At 52.2% G+C, this 17,566-nt stretch overlaps 1 long non-coding RNA gene across 1 annotated transcript in view; it reads right to left on the minus strand.

Moving 5' to 3' along the window:
* Positions 1-227: 227 nt before the first annotated feature.
* The window catches only part of LOC309542801, a 51,430-nt gene continuing 34,091 nt past the window's right edge, over positions 228-17,566 (minus strand). The window contains exon 2 of the long non-coding RNA XR_014224448.1: positions 228-501. This is a non-coding gene — a long non-coding RNA (uncharacterized lncRNA). The remainder of the gene's footprint in view (positions 502-17,566) is intronic.

The raw sequence follows: 17,566 nt of genomic DNA on the forward strand, positions 1-17,566 counted from the left end.
TTAAAACACCAAGCATTTGAGAGCTGAAAGTCCTGCCCCTCGCACCCCTGAAATTTTTAATTTAAGAATAAGAGCAGTTTTTTGGCAGTTTTAGAATATTGTTTTCAACTGTTTCAAGAAATCTCACTAGTCTTGTTTTGGTATTGATGTGTTTTCTGCATGGACTCCTTTGGAGAAAGGGTGTAATATAAATTTAATAAAATAAATAAATAAACTGACTTCACCAGTTTTGGAAATGTGAAATTTATTTTTGATCCAGTTTTGTTTTTGTTTTTATGCTTCACTTCCTAGATTACGTGGATCCTGCAATATTCTACGGTGTGATACAGATCTTCTTTTCTGGGTAAATACAGCATGTATACTTTTTGCTCTTTAAACGTTTTCCAAGTAGGAGTAGAGGGACAAGCAGGGGTACACTCTTGAGAAAATCCGCGCTCTAGAAACAGCCACACATGCTGCTCTTATTTCTTTATGCATTTGATTCCATTTATGCATCATTTCCTGTAAAATAAGTTGAGGTGAGTCCCAGGACCGCAGGCAGCTCTGCGCGGCCACCGGGAGCGGGGCGGAGCTTCTCCCCCGGCTCCCGGTGGCCGGGCAGAGCTGCGCTGGTCCCAGGAGCGCAGGCAGCTCTGCGCGGCCACCGGGAGCGGGGCGGAGCTTCTCCCCGGCTCCCGGTGGCCGGGCAGAGCTGCGCTGGTCCCAGGAGCGCAGGCAGCTCTGCGCGGCCACCGGGAGCGGGGCGGAGCTTCTCCCCCGCTCCCGGTGGCCGGGCAGAGCTGCGCTGGTCCCAGGACCGCAGGCAGCTCTGCGCGGCCACCGGGAGCGGGGCGGAGCTTCTCCCCCGGCTCCCGGTGGCCGGGCAGAGCTGCGCTGGTCCCAGGACCGCAGGCAGCTCTGCGCGGCCACCGGGAGCGGGGCGGAGCTTCTCCCCCGGCTCCCGGTGGCCGGGCAGAGCTGCGCTGGTCCCAGGACCGCAGGCAGCTCTGCGCGGCCACCGGGAGCGGGGCGGAGCTTCTCCCCCGGCTCCCGGTGGCCGGGCAGAGCTGCGCTGGTCCCAGGACCGCAGGCAGCTCTGCGCGGCCACCGGGAGCGGGGCGGAGCTTCTCCCCCGGCTCCCGGGCAGAGCTGCGCTGGTCCCAGGACCGCAGGCAGCTCTGCGAGGCCACTAGGAGCGGGGCGGAGCTTAGCTTGATGTTTTCACTGTGGACTCACCTCAACTTATTTTACAGGAAATGATGCATAAATGGAATCAAATGCATAAAGAAATAAGAGCAGCATGTGTGGCTGTTTCTAGAGCGCGGATTTTCTCAAGAGTGTACCCCTGCTTGTCCCTCTACTCCTACTTGGAAAACGTTTAAAGAGCAAAAAGTATACATGCTGTATTTACCCAGAAAAGAAGATCTGTATCACACCGTAGAATATTGCAGGATCCACGTAATCTAGGAAGTGAAGCATAAAAACAAAAACAAAACTGGATCAAAAATAAATTTCACATTTCCAAAACTGGTGAAGTCAGTTTATTTATTTATTTTATTAAATTTATATTACACCTGTCAGGGCTGCCACCCAGTCCCAGCTCACATAGGACCAAGTCCGCCAGCGTTCACTTTATAAGAGTCTTTATTAAGTTACAGGTTTCATTTCCGAACTGCAGCGTGCAGCTCTACACCTTCTGCCCTAGGTCGGCGAAGACCCGTCTGAGTCCCCGCCTCTTGCACACCAGCTTAATACCCTAGCCTTGCTCCACCTCCTTCGCCTCTCCCTACGTCTCTGGGTCCTTCTGCCCCCCTGGGCCTCCTCCCTTCTACTCTCCTCTGACGCTGACCCCCCTGATCCTTCTGCCTCCTTGCGGCGGGCTTCAGGACCTGGCTCACTCTCCGGGCTGCTTACTGCTCCAGCTTCCGCTGCATTTGAACTTGGCGCGCGCGCCCAACTCTCTACTTTCTTCTTAACCGTTGCCTCGCTCTCTGAGGAGGGCGTGACCACCCCTGACTCGTGCCCTCCCTCCTGCTGACAGCCTCCGGAACCCGATGCCTGGCTACCTTCCTCCCTGCTGCTCTCAGTCTTGAGCGTGGGTCCCGACTTCCAGCTGCTGCCGCCCTCAGTTATGAGCGTGGGTCCCGACTTCCAGCTGCTACTCTCTGAATCTCCTCTGTTCCCTTCCTCCTGGGGTGTCCCCCCGGATCCCCCCCTTGCTCTGCTCACTGGGGCTCCCTTTTGGGAGTCCTCTGACTCACTGCTTAGGCTTGGAGATCTCGGGTCGTCATCATCACTCATTTTCCCTTCGGATTCCTCCCCCTCGCTCTCTGCTTCCTCCCTTCTCTGCGTCTCTGCTCCTGAACCCCTGACATCCATCCCCCCCTCGAAGCCCCCCCTTCCCCCCTCCCCGCTTTCAGGTGTGGGTGCTGGGTGCTCCATCATCACGGGAGGGAATGCCGGATACAGTTCGCTCCCCGTGGTGGGCCACCAACTGAAGACCTCCGAGTCTTCCTCCTCGCGGTCGTCGACGTTGACCTGTTCCGCTTCCATCTCTGTACCGCCGTGCTCGAACCCAAGGTCCTCCCCGAACACGTCCATGTCAGTCTCTGCGTCGGTCGCTCGACCTGGCATCTCCAGCCACTTCCGGCGCCATTGCTCCTCCGGTCGATCGTCCCACCAATACGAGGTGTCTGACGCCGAACCCGCCGGCGATCCTTCTGGGGAACGGGTGCTCAGTGCGGGTTCCCCGTCCGAGTCGAATCCATGGAACGTGCTGGAAGAAAGTGTGGGCGTGAACAGCCAGTCGTCGAAGAAGCTCGCTGGCATGGGTCTGTGTGGGAAAAGGGCATGAAACTCGTCCTTGAGCAGGGGTTCCTCCAAAGCGTAGTCTGGCACCCAGCTATTGGCGCTGGCCCGGGTGCCCTCTCTGGCTAGGAGGTATTCGACTCCCTCTTCCCCCCATCTGGAGTCCAAAATCTCCGTGACCTCGTTGATGGGGTCTTGCTGCGTCACCCCCCGCGTCTCCGTCCGCTCCCGGAACGGACTCGGTGCCGTCCCTGGCTCCTGGAATCTGTGAGGTGCCTTGTAGGGAGTGAGCACCGACCTGTGGAACACCGGATGCATTCTGGAACCCTCCGGCAGCGCCAGTCGGAAGGCTACCGGGTTGATTTGTGCTTCGACTTGGTACGGACCGATTTGCTTGTGCCCCAACTTCTTCTTGGCTAGTGACCTGGTCGGCACTGCGTGGGCTGCCAACCAGACCCAGTCTCCCACTTGGATCTCTTCGCCAACCCGCCTGTGCTTGTCAGCTTGCACCTTGTAGGCGTGCTTAGCTAGCTCCAGCTGCCGTCTGAGTTGATCGTGGACCGCCTGCAACTCTGACGCGAACGCGTCCGCCGTCTGTGGTTCTCCTTCCCCCACTCTCTCCCGTCCCGGGAAGGTTCTGGGATGCCTCCCATTGTTGGCGAAGAACGGCGTCACCCCTGTGGACACGTGCTTCGTGTTGTTGTAAGCGAACTCGGCGAGCGGCAGGTAATCCACCCAGGTCGCAGGCTGTTGATTGGCATAGCATCTCAGGTACTGCTGCATGATGGCATTGACCCTCTCTGCTTGCCCGTTGGTCTGCGGGTGTCTTGCTGATGCCAGATCGACCTTGACATTTAGAAAACTCATCAGCTTCTGCCAGAAATTCGAGATGAACTGGCGTCCGCGGTCGGACAGGATAGACCGCGGCAGACCATGCACTTTGAACACGTGATCTATGAACAGTTTGGCGGTTTGTTCCGCCGTGGCCACCTTCGCACACGGAATGAAATGTGCCATCTTGGTGAACAAGTCCACCACCACTAGTACAGCTGTCTTGCCTTTCGAGCTGGGTAAATCCGTGACAAAGTCCAGGGCCACCCTCTCCCACGGTTCAAACGGCGTTTGCAGCGGTTCCAGCAGTCCCGCCGGTGGTTTGTGCACCGGTTTGGCCCTCTGGCAGGTGTCGCACCTCGCAACGTAGTCCGCGACTTCCCCTCTCAGTCTGGGCCACCAAAAGTCCCTTGCGACTAATTCCACCGTTTTTTCCGTGCCAAAGTGCCCGGCCGTGGGTGCGTCGTGCAGCTGCTGCAGTACCCTGGTGCGAAGTTCGTCTCCCGGCACGTAGATGGCCCCTTTACGTAAGAGCAAGCCGTCTCGTATCTGGAACTCGTCGCCCTTCGCCGTGCCCTTGTGCACCTCTGCCATCTTTGCCTGCGCGAATGAGTCGTCCTGCAACGCCCGCCGCACCGCATCCAGGTTTACTGTGGCTGAAGCGCACGCCCACGCCGTTGGCGCGAAGATGTGCATGGCTGCCGCTGGCGTCGCCTCTTCGAGGTATTGCGGTTTGCGGGACAGTGCATCCGCCATGATGTTGGTGTCGCCTGGGACGTACTCTATTCGGAAATTGAAGTCAGCAAAGAACTCCGCCCAACGTATCTGCCTCTGGTTCAGGAACTGAGCCGTGCGCCAGTGCTCCAGATTCTTGTGATCCGTGCAGACCTGCACCGTGTGCTTGGCGCCGATCAGGAAGTGCCTCCACGCCTTGAAAGCTGCATGAATGGCCAGCAACTCCCTGTCCCAGATGGTGTAGTTCTGCTCCGACTTGCTGAGCTTTCTGGAGTAGAACGCTCCCGGCCTCCAGACCCCCTGTGGGTCCCTTTGCAGCAGGACAGCTCCCACTGCTCTATCGGACGCGTCTGTCTCTACCCGCATCGGTCTGCTGGGGTCGATATGCAGCAGTTGCTCTTCCGACGCGAAGAGACGCTTGAGTGCCTGAAAGGACTGCTCCGCCTGCTCCGTCCAGATGAATTTCTTTTTCTTGGAGCTTAGCGTGTCCGTAATGGCCGCCGTCTGCATCGCGAACCCCTTGATAAACTTGCGATAGAAGTTGGCGAAGCCGACAAACCGCTGGACCTCCTTCCGGTTGCGCGGGCTCTTCCAATCCAACACCGCGCGAACCTTGGCGCTGTCCATGGCTAGCCCCTTGTCCGACAACTTGTAACCCAAGAAATCCACCTCCGTCGTGTCGAACTGGCACTTCTCCAGTTTGGCGTACAGTCTATGCTGCTGCAGCCTCTTCAGCACCTCCCGAACATCTTGGTCATGGGCTTGCTGCGATTCGGAGAATATCAGGATGTCATCCAGAAAGCAGACGCACTTCTTGTAAAGGAGTCCCGCCAACACATGATGCATGAAAGCTTGGAAACAGTGAGAACCGTTTTGCAATCCAAACGGCATCACTCTGTATTCGTAGGTGCCCAGAGGCGTGAACATGGCTGTCTTCCACTCATCGCCCTCCCTCATGCGGATGAGATTGTACGCACCTCGCAGGTCCAACTTGGTGAACACGCGTCCCTTGCGCACCGTCGCCAGTAGGTCGTCAATCCTGGGCATGGGGAAATCAGAAGGCTTGGTCATCTTGTTTAAGAGGCGAAAATCCACCACCAGTCTTTTTTGGGGCGTGTCTTTCTTCTTCACGAAGAAAACAGGACTGCCCCCTACTGCCCTGGACTCCCGGATGAAACCGCGCTGCAAATTGTGATCTATGAACTGTTTGAGTTCCTGTAATTCGTCCTCAGACATGGAATACAGCTTCCCTTTCGGCAGCGTCGCCCCTGGTAGGAGGTCAATCTTGCAGTCATATTGCCTGTGCGGTGGTAGCTTGTCAGCCTCTTTCTCGCAGAAGACCTCCAGAAAGTCTGCGTATTTGTGGGGGACTGCTTGCAACGTTCCCAACTGCAGTTGTGATTCCTCCTCCTCTCCCTCCTGTCTGGGCAGGATGCAGTGTTCTGCGCAATAAGAGGAGCCGAAGATCAGCTGTCTCTGGTACCAAGCCAGTGTCGGACTGTGCCTGTCCAGCCAACTCATGCCCAACACAATGGGCGTGTCCGACAGTTGGGTGACATTAAAACTGATGACTTCCCTGTGGTTGCCAAGGCGCATCACCATCGGTGGCGTCTGCTTCACCACCTGCCCCCCTAGCAACTCTCTGCCATCCACTGTGACGACTTGCAGGGGCAGAGTGGCAGGCAGTAGCTGTATAGCGTGCTGCTCCACAAAATCCTGCGCTATAAAGTCTGCGTTGCTTCCAGAATCCACAGAAAGCGGCACTTCGATAGTGACGCCATCGGGTAGCTGGAGAGATGCTGTGAGCTGCACTACTGGTTTGGGTGGGAGGGGGTCCGTGGGTTGCAAGATCGCTGGGGACTGCTTCACTGATGCGTCTGGCTGGGCCCCAGTGCCTCTGTCTCCAGCCAGACATCGTCGTTTCCCTGCTGTGGTTCTCCTTGCTGCGTTGCTGCAGTCACCATTGCTGAGGCTGCAGTGTGCTTGTGGAGCCTCCGGGGACACTCTTTCGCCAAATGGCCTGGATCCTCGCAGATGTAACACTTCCTGTTCCCTCTAGGAGGCTTCGCTTTCACTGCTGCCGGTGCTAGGGCTCTGGCTGCTGACTGAGCCCTTGCACCTCCAACCTCCATCGGTTCCCCTCCCCCTCCTGGCGGAGGTGTGGATTGCGCACGCGCTGCTTCTCTTGGAACGAAAGAGAAACTTCTCGCTGCTTCGCGCCCTCCACGTCCTTCATCTCTGCACCATGGACGTTCTTCCAGCCTCACCCCCACAGTCAGCGCCCTTTGGACCACCTCCTGCGTGCTTCGGGGCCTCTCCCCCCTTGCAATTTCATCCTTGACCGCAGCGCTTAGACCCTCCCAGAACAGGTCTCTGACAGGGGGCGAATCCCGGTCCCACTCTAAGGCACTGACCAGCGCAAAAAAGCGGGCGTGGTACTGCCGGACGCTTGCCCTCCCTTGTTTTAGTCCATGAATCTCCCGTCGGGCAAGATCCACATCAATAGTAGACAAAAAACACGCATCCATCGCTTTGATAAAGGCATCTGCATTCTGAAGCGCCGGATCTTTATCCCTCCACAAATTGCGTAGCCACGCTTACCATCCCCATGCAAATGGGATAGTATGAACCCCACTTTCTCTTCCTCATCTCTAAAGTCTTTTGCCAGCAGTTGCAGTGCGCACATTACGTCTGCTCGAAAATTGGGGTACTGTTGTAAATTCCCATCGAAGTGAGCCACAAGCCCTCCTGCTCTCCGTGCCAACCCAACCCCCTCCGGTCTGGGTCCTGGCTGCCCGTGTTTAACCCATGCTTCAAACCTGGCGTGGAGATCTCTGTAGGCGGCTGCCGCATCCTCCTCCCTCTTCTTGGATGCCAGTACCTCCGCGTTCAATTGGGTAACTGCCTGTTGCAGCGCTGTAACTTTCTCTGCTTCCGTCATCTCTGCTAACCGTCGTGAGCTTGCTCCCAAACACCGATCCCCTCCTCCAGCTGCCTCTCTCTCCGCTGCGAGATATCAGGTGTCCGAAGCTTTTGAGAGACGGGTCTTACTGTCAGGGCTGCCACCCAGTCCCAGCTCACATAGGACCAAGTCCGCCAGCGTTCACTTTATAAGAGTCTTTATTAAGTTACAGGTTTCATTTCCGAACTGCAGCGTGCAGCTCTACACCTTCTGCCCTAGGTCGGCGAAGACCCGTCTGAGTCCCCGCCTCTTGCACACCAGCTTAATACCCTAGCCTTGCTCCACCTCCTTCGCCTCTCCCTACGTCTCTGGGTCCTTCTGCCCCCCTGGGCCTCCTCCCTTCTACTCTCCTCTGACGCTGACCCCCCTGATCCTTCTGCCTCCTTGCGGCGGGCTTTAGGACCTGGCTCACTCTCCGGGCTGCTTACTGCTCCAGCTTCCGCTGCATTTGAACTTGGCGCGCGCGCCCAACTCTCTACTTTCCTCTTAACCGTTGCCTCGCTCTCTGAGGAGGGCGTGACCACCCCTGACTCGTGCCCTCCCTCCTGCTGACAGCCTCCGGAACCCGATGCCTGGCTACCTTCCTCCCTGCTGCTCTCAGTCTTGAGCGTGGGTCCCGACTTCCAGCTGCTGCCGCCCTCAGTTATGAGCGTGGGTCCCGACTTCCAGCTGCTACTCTCTGAATCTCCTCTGTTCCCTTCCTCCTGGGGTGTCCCCCCGGATCCCCCCCTTGCTCTGCTCACTGGGGCTCCCTTTTGGGAGTCCTCTGACTCACTGCTTAGGCTTGGAGATCTCGGGTCGTCATCATCACTCATTTTCCCTTCGGATTCCTCCCCCTCGCTCTCTGCTTCCTCCCTTCTCTGCGTCTCTGCTCCTGAACCCCTGACAACACCCTTTCTCCAAAGGAGTCCATGCAGAAAACACATCAATACCAAAACAAGACTAGTGAGATTTCTTGAAACAGTTTAAAACAATATTCTAAAACTGCCAAAAAACTGCTCTTATTCTTAAATTAAAAATTTCAGGGGTGCGAGGGGCAGGACTTTCAGCTCTCAAATGCTTGGTGTTTTAAAATTTCTCCTAAAAGCTAATAATGAGGGAGACTGACACACCTCACAATGGAGGGCATTCCACAAATGAACGTTTCACCAAGAAAGTCATGTGGACAGGTCACTGCCAAGCAGGCAACCCTCAGTGGCTTCATTGGGTTTCCCGTGCTGATCCTATCCAGTGCTAGTTCTACTCAGAGCAAACCCATTACTAACTTAGGTTCATTCATTTCAGTGGAACTACTTTGAGTAGCTGAATCTGCACTTTCTTTTTCACAGGGCAGTAAGGGACGCGGGTGGCGCTGTGGGCTAAAGCCTCAACGCCTAGGGCTTGCCGATCGATAGGTCGGCGGTTCGAATCCCCGCGGCGGGGTGCGCTCCCGCTGCTCGGTCCCAGCGCCTGCCCACCTAGCAGCTCGAAAGCACCCCCGGGGGCAAGTAGATAAATAGGTACCGCTTACCAGCGGGAAGGTAAACGGCGTTCCGTGTGCGGCTCTGGCTCGCCAGAGCAGCGTTGTCACGCTGGCCACGTGACCCGGAAGTGTCCCCGGACAGCGCTGGCCCCCGGCCAATAGATGTGAGATGGGCGCACAAACCCCAGAGTCTGTCAAGACTGGCCCGTTCGGGCAGGGGTACCTTTACCTTTACCTTTAATATGCTCAGGAAGTTGAATTCTGTTGTCAGGATCACATCATGAGACTTTTCCATATTTCTGCACAATCTTAGTCTACACACACAACTGTTGTCTTTTAGATAGCCAGCCTGTGGTTCTTCAGGGGTCTTTGGACTCAATTTCCCATCAACCCCACCCAACATGGGCAATAGTCAGGGATGATGAGAGTTGTGTCCAACAACATCTGGAGGGCATTTGCTACTCCCATTTTAGAGTGCATATCACTTTTATGCTATTTTCTCCAGCTTTCTACCTTTTCTGTCCTTGTGCTATGAATGGCTGAGCAATAGTTTGTGAATGAAAGTGGGAAATATCAAGCTTACCATGCATTTTCTTCAACACCCTGGCCATGTCTCTGAGACTGCTTGCCACATCCTGCAGTGCTTCTTCCAGGATTCTATTGTCAGGCTGAAGCATGCCATTAACCACCTGTGGCACTGCCTGTAGTAGTAGTAGTAGTAGTAGTAGTAGTAGTAATAAATAAATAAATAAATAAATAAACCTTTATTGTCACTACACCACCTGTGTGCAGTGAAATTAAATGAGCCCCCTCCCCCCATACAATGTGGGAGGCAGAGAGGGGTTGGATACAGACTTTTCATTCTAGAATCAAAGTGAACTGAGCACTTGTGCTTTCTATGCAATCCACACACAACTGAGATCCATTGCACATTGTTTTGCCCCTGAAAAGTGTTTCTTGAGAAACTAGTTTCATTCCAAAAACAAAAGCTTATTTGCAGTTTGATTCTGCATTGCCCTGCAGTAAGGCCACATTCACACTCATACATTTAAAGCTCTATGACGCCAAAAGTCATGGCTTCTCCCAAAGATTTCTGAGAGCTCTGACCTCTTAAGAGTGCTGAGAGTCATTAGACAACCCAAGCTTACATAACATAACATTACATTACATAACAGTGTAAAACCATTCTGGGAATTCTAATTCTGAAAGGGGTCTCTCCCAGCAGTCTTAACAAACTAAAGATTGCATAATTCTTCAGGGGAAGCCATGACTGTTTAAAATTGTATAGTATATACAAAAAAAAAAAAAAAAAATTGTATAGTATATGGTGTGAATGCGGCCTGTGTCCATTTGAAAACAGATCAAAATAGACGGGGCATTTCTGGCAATGGAGTGTGTGTATCCACAATGATGTTGTGATTTCAATAATAGCTCCCTTATTCACCTAGGACATGTGCAGGCAAAAAAGGCTTGGGTAATCTAATCAGGGGGAGGGTAAACACACCCACCCTTGTGAATGGCACAACTTTCTGCAGTTTCTCATTTTACCACTCTTAAAATGACTTTACATTTTTGCTGCGATCTGAGGTATTTTAAAAAAAAGGCTCATGGACTTCCGGCGAAGCAAGATAGTGGGCGCCACAGCAGCATGGAGCTCCTGAAAACAGCCAGCTCCAACTGCGCTGCCTGGCTGGCTGGCCTCCAGTCTGCTACCACCGGAGGGGAACCGGGTGTCAGCGGGGGAAGCCGCCAAGACTCTCCCCAGTGACCTTGGCCGTGCCGGTGTGGTAGTGGCCCAAAGGGCCATAATGAATGTGATAATATGAACCCCTATAAATCTTTGAATATGTTTCTAACAGAGAAGTTATGGTAACCTGTTGTTTATAAAAGTGATAATTTGGCAAGTCGCCGTGCTTCCCAACATGCATACTAACACAATCACGGTGAGAATCAAAGTTTAGTTAGCAATGCTTATTGCACATGTGTATTAAAGATGAAATGAGGTAATGATGTACATGATTGGTGAAAACTGAAATCCTTTGTTTGAAATGTTATAGATACCCCTGCCCAGACCCTTGGGCAGGGTTGCAGTGAAGGAAGATGGGAAAAGTTTCTCTCAATATTTTCTGTGCTTTGTATTCTGTACCTAAGAAAGGTTGCTCTCCCTGTGCTAATCCTGTGCTAATCTTATTTCTGCAACTTTTGCAAATTTTGGCCAGACAGTTAGCACGCCGCCAGTGACCGTTTGCTAAATTTGGTTGGCAGGGCAAAAGTTCATTTCCTGCCTTGCTAGCTAGCAGAAGCTGCTACTGTAAGCAATAACCGACCAGACCTGTTGCTAAAGAGGCCCCTTTTCCTGTCTTATGCTTACTAATGCTTAACTAGCAAAAGAGGACACGTGTACAAGGAGGTGGAAGGGAGTGCTTGGCTTAGCAGAAAGACAGGAATGTCTAGCAGGCGATATTTTGTGTTTAGCAAGCAATATTTGCTAGCCGATTGGGGGAAGTCTGCGGGTATAAGAGAGTGTGCTGAAGTGACTTGCTTTACAGCCAGTGTATTTTCAGGAACTATCCAGCTGGTTGTCTCTGAGTACAGACCTTGTCTCTGTGCACAGATTTTCAATAAACTCTTTTCTCCAAAGAAGATTTCTGCTTTCCTGGTACTTTTGTTCCCTCCGAGGTCCAGGGGATGGCGTGGCTAATGGATCCCTAGGTAAATAAGGCTTCATCTCTCTGGGGGCTCGTCCGGGATAAGCCCCCTCCCCAATATGGACCGGAGGCGTTCGCATTTCCGGTGCACACCCTGCCAGTTTGTAGGGGGAGATTGCCACACCGTCCTGGAGCGGAGACATCTAGTTGAGGGAGAATAAGAGGACAGAACGGCGCCGAGGGGACAGGTCCGCAGCGGAAAAAGGTAGGCCCGAGGGAAAGGGCTAGGGGCCCGAGGGAAAGGGCTAGGGGCCCGAGGGAAAGGGCTAGGGGCCCGATGGAAAGGGCGAGAGGCCTGATCAGCCTCACCTGGTAGTTGGCAGTACAGTGCCCGTGCAGTAAGAGTGCCACCAGGAAAGGAATTGGTAAGGTTTGGGAAAGGGAATGGGGCAGAGGGAATTGTGTGTGTTTTTTTGGCACGTTGCATGTCAGAATTATTTTGGTGTATTGCATGCTGGAGTTATTTTGGTGTGTTTAGTGTGTTATATTGATGTGTTTTGTATGTTGTATGTTGCATGCCAGATACTCTAGTGACTGAATTGTCAAGTGTGGGCCAAGGCTTAGTGTCCCCTTGGCCGAGCGATTGTAAGGTTGTGCATTTTCTGACAATATGTAGCATGTGGAGTGTGAGAGAATTTTGAAACCCTGTTAGGAGCAGAGTATCTGAATGCTTTTTAAATAACTGGAAAGCGGCCACGAAGAGTGATGATTTGGGGATTCAAATTGAAAAGAACAGAGACTCAGAACTTTATGTGAGGTGGACTTGCCAACCCAGGGAACTGCGTGGCTTTGATTTGCAATTAATCAACCCCCTGTGGCAAATCAACCCCCTGTGGCAAAATATATTAAATGTCTACCCAAACCAGATCCCCTATATCTCTACATGGAAGACCAATGTAGAAAAGAATCTACCATGGCTAAAGTCTTGCTGTGACAGCAACACACAGAACAGGATTTGTACAGTGGAGCCTCTGGTATTAGAAGACCCAGAAGATGAGGAGAGGGGAGTGATTAAGCCACCACCTTACACTCCACCAACAGCCCCCTCCAACCCCCCCCCCAGGCCAAGATCAAGAAGCACAGGGAGGTGCTGGTGTAGGGGGAGGAGGACCTGCGAAGGAAGATAACGAAGAGTTTAGGAAGACACTAGATGATATGAATCAAGGAAAGAAAATGTGGACAGAAAAACAGAAAAAGAGACTAAAGGAGTTTGTAAAGCCATTTGAGGAAGGAGTTGGATGTAAGCCCTTTGTTAGTTGAGGCAGCAGAAATGCTGCACCCCTGAAAAGAGGAAGTGGGGACAGGCGGCGAAGAAAGTATGTCTCACAGACAGTATGAGAAAACCAGGAAGGATCAGGCAGCCGGAGAAATGCCCCTTCGGAGAGTTTATGATCCACCAGCCCCTGTCCCAGCTGGACAAGCGAAGGCACCACAGACAGCATATACCCTTTTCAAGTGCAGATGTCTGTAATTGGAGAAATCAGAACCCCTCTTTTGAGGAGAATCCAGCAAAGATCATAAAACTGTTTGAAGGGATTTTTAAAACCTAAAATCCCACTTATGATGATGTACAATATCTCCTGGACTCACTACCAACTACAGAAGCATTGCTTGGCCCCTGCATGAGTCAACTAGGGGAATAGAGAAGGATCTTTTTATATGGGGCAGGGAACAGCAACAGGCTTTTCAGGATTTCAAAGTGGCATTATAACAAGCCTCAGCGCTTGGCATCCAAACCCCGAGAAGCCTTTTACCCTGTTCATAGATGAAGACCAAGGGGTAGCCAAGGGAGTCTTATGCCAGAAACTGAAAAATTGGCAGCAACCTGTCGCATACTTGTCAGAGAAGCTAACCCCAACAGAGCAGAGATTGCCCCCCCCCTGTATGAGAGCAGTTGTGGCAGTAGCCACCCTACTGAACAAAGCAGACAAATTTACTTTTGGTCAAGACACTGTTTGTGTGACTCCACACGCAGTCCCAGCACTGCTTGACATGAAGGGTACCTATTTTCTCTCCCAAGCAAAGATGAGAAAGTGTCAGATGTTATTGTTGCACCCACGTTTGAAGTTCCAAGTCACCACTGCCCTCAACCCAGCTACCCTGTTGCCGGTAGGAGAAGGTGAGGAGCAGATGCACGATTGCATTGAAGTAATGGACAAAGTATATTCCAGCAGGCCTGATCTCAAAGACGAGGCAAACGAGGCTGGGCAGCGGAAGGCAGGCTATGCAGTGGTAGCCCTGGAAGACCAGGTGATTGAAGCAAAGTCACTCCCGCCTGGAACATCGGCCCAGCTGGCAGAACTAACTGCGCTTACCAGAGCCCTGAGCCTGGCAAAGGGACAGAAGATAAACATTTATGCAGATTCTAAGTATGCATTCCTGACTTTACATGCCCATGGAGCCTTATGGAAAGAAAGAGGTTTGCTTACCTCCAGAGGAAACCAGGTGGCCCACCCACAAGCCTTATTGAACCTTCTGGATGCTGTATGGGAGCCCGAAGCAGTAGCAGTTATCCATTGTTATGGACACACAACTGGACCAGGAGAAGTGGCCAGAGGAAATCGACTGGCAGACAAGGTGGCCAAGGAAGCAGCCCGGGAACTGGCCCCAGCTCCGATCATTGGAGCACTGATCCCAGAAGAAATTTTAAGCACCGCTGACAAGCCGGCTTACACAACACAGGAAAGGGACACTGCAGACGCCCAGGAGCTGACATTGACCAAAGAAGGATGGTATCTCACCCCAGATGACAGGATATGGATTCCAGAGTCCCTGTCTCGGCAGATAACTCAGAGATACCATGAGTCAACCCACATGGGACCAGATGCTACCACCAAGCAGCTGGCAAAGTGCTTCTATATAACCCACCTTTATCAACTGGCAGCCCAGGTTTCCAGGAAATGTCTGCTATGTCAAAAGAATAATCCCAGAACCGGACCACTGGCTCCCCCGGGAGTTCAGCACAGTGGAACTGCACCTATGGAAGATCTTGTTGTGGACTTCACTGAATTACCCCGTTGTGGACTATATCGCTACCTGCTGGTGGCAGTGTGCACCTACACTGGATGGGTCGAAGCATGGCCAACAAAGACTGAAAAGGCAATTGAAGTAACCAGGTGCCTGCTTAAGGAAATCATCCCTCGCTATGGATTGCCAAGGTCCATAGGATCTGATAATGGACCAGCATTCGTTCATGTAGTCCTACAGGGACTGGCTAAAGCGCTTCAGATCAATTGGAAGCTGCATACTGCTTATAGACCCCAGAGTTCTGGAAAGGTGGAAAGAATGAACAGGACTCTAAAGAATCAGCTGTCCAAGCTGACACAGGAAACCGGGTCTAATTGGGTGTTCATGTTGCCCTTGGCTTTGCTTAGAGTCTGTAGCCTCCCATTGAAACGTATTCACTTGTCACCCTTTTGAAGTGATGTTTGGGAGACCGGTTCCTTATGTGTGCATGCTTTCACCTATCCCTGCTCAAGATGTGGAATTGAACAATTATGTACAGTCTTTCTCTCGAGATTCTCTCTCTCAACCCAGGCCCGAACTCCTTGCGTGACCAGTTTGAGCCAAGTGACGAGGTGTGGATAAGACTGGTCCCAGGCACCACTGCAACCGTGCTGGAAGGGCCCATCTGCTCTCCACACCCACAGCTGTGAAGATCGCTGGCACCACCCCTTGGGTCCACCACATTCAAGGAGGAAAGCTGTTTCAGATTGGACTGTGTCTCAGCATCCTGAGGATCCCCTCCAGTGACGACTGCCTTGCTGATATCACTCCAGAGGCTGATATCTCTACGCACGGTGAAGAATTGGATGGGAGGGGCGCCCGCAGGCAGCGCCCTCAACGTAGACATTTGTTCTCCAGCCAATTTAGAGGCACCACCAGAACTTTTGATATTGGTACCAGAACTCACTCCAGATGATGTGGAACCACGTTACACCCTTGATGAACAGCAGTGGACCAGCCAAGAAGGAGCAACGCTCCAGGAAGGACCAGACAGCCATGTTTTTGTGCCCCAACATCTGGCCAGCACAATTGTAAAGAATTACCACGAGTCCACCCATTTGGGAGGCCCAGCTGCTAAAGCACACCTTGGGAGAATATTCTATATCCCAATATGTGCCCTGTGCGCCAACCAAGAGACTGAGAGCTATCACCCTGTGAACTTCTATATGGCAGGCCAACCCCTTTCGTCCGAGGCATCCCCGCCAGTTTGGGGCAGATGGGAGATCACATCACCCAAGAACAAGTGCAATCCCTGTGTTTGTTGTGTGTGTTTGCTTTCTTTCCAGGTATTCCCTCGAGCGTACACCTGCAGTCCCGCGGCAGTCTCGCTGAGCCGGTTCACCAGTTCCTCTGAGTGACAGCGTCTGGCGACCCCCTCATCCCCAACTGCAGTGAAAGTAATCGAGGTGATCCCCTGGGTACATCACACGCATCTGAAGAAAGGTGTCAGGACTTGCAAAAGAAATCCTGCTGACCCTCTGAAGTTGATCATCACCTTGTGTCTGACGCTACCAGGAAAAAGCGTTAGGCCACGGGCAACGACTAATCATCACAAGGACAGTTACAAAGACTTTCTCTTTTCTCTCTTATATTCTTTATTGACTTGCTCTATGTCTTATTGCCCTGACCCTACCGAACCATACCGCCCTTATTGGCCTGCTGGCCTCTGCTACGACTGGTTCGTCTTGCCGGTGGTAAGAGATGGCGTGCTCCTTGGCTATTGGAAACTGGGGTTTGATGAGATTACCGTATTGAGACACCCCACTACCCCGTTGTGGCTCCTCTCCCACACCACTGACCAGCACGCGTGGACAGTACTCTTACGGGAAGCTGCAGAGACGATCGAAATCTATCTAGTTCTGTACCGCTCTTGCTGTTGTGGGAGGGTAGTCAACTGTTATCCGGAAGGTAGAGCACTGTACCAACCTCATTTGATAGACCAGGTCCTACTCTTAACCCAGGTGATAGATGGGACAGAACCTATCTTAATGCAAGTATTGCAGGGGTGGGAGCCTTAGCCAGGTGTGCATTGAAATTACTAAACAAGTGCCAGTAAGAATTGCCACCCCAGGATTTCAGCTTCCATATGTTCTGGTCACTAGGGAGGCAGCACGAGAGTTCAATCCACCCAACAGGGCTAGTAGAAAAATTGACCCACATAGTGGGAGCATCAGCTCACCGGTGGGCTCTCCTCCTTGAGGCTCAACAGGTAGTCAGGCACAAATATCAGTGGGCTCTTCAACAATGAGCACACCCCCTGAATATTGGTGGGAGGAACCATGAAGATATTGGGTTTGGTGGGTAGGAGTGATATGTACCGCCCTTGTCATATGGATGCTCTCGTATTTCTGTTGGCATGAACGGTATCGTATTTGTGGGAAGAAACGTAATCCATCTATACCTTTGATGATTCTCCTTCTCTTTCTAGTTGGAGAGCCCACATGTGTATTGGCACAAGGCAGGAAAAAGTCCCCCGACCTCCCTTGCCGACATTTCCCGTTTGATGACTAAGTGGGGTGCCCATAACCCCTACAATAGGTGGTTACAAATGGCTGAAATGGAGCATGTTGCTTCAACGTTTCAGACCATGGCGAGGCTATCCGTGATCTGGCGGCTAGCATTGAAAAGGTGGCACATGTCCCTGTACAAATTTGGGAGGGCTGGGATATGTCTTGGTTGGATAGCATCTTCCCAGGTGGATGGATGGGGAGAATATTTACCATGCTGGTGGGCCCAATAATGCTTCTATTGCTTCTTTGCTTTTGTATTCCCTGCTTGATGCAATGCTTGCAGAATATGGTGGGACCTCGCGTGATTGCTGTAATGAGAGAATATAGACCCCTACCCCAGAACGAATCTAAGTAATAGATTGTTCAAAAGAAGAGGAGGGAGTGAAGGAAGATGGGAAAAGTTTCTCTCAATATTTTCTGTGCTTTGTATTCTGTACCTAAGAAAGGTTGCTCTCCCTGTGCTAATCCTGTGCTAATCTTATTTCTGCAACTTTTGCAAATTTTGGCCAGACAGTTAGCACGCCGCCAGTGACCGTTTGCTAAATTTGGTTGGCAGGGCAAAAGT

The sequence above is a fragment of the Podarcis vaucheri genome, assembly GCF_965113315.1.
Source record: "Podarcis vaucheri genome assembly, chromosome: 11".
Lineage (NCBI taxonomy): Eukaryota > Metazoa > Chordata > Lepidosauria > Squamata > Lacertidae > Podarcis > Podarcis vaucheri.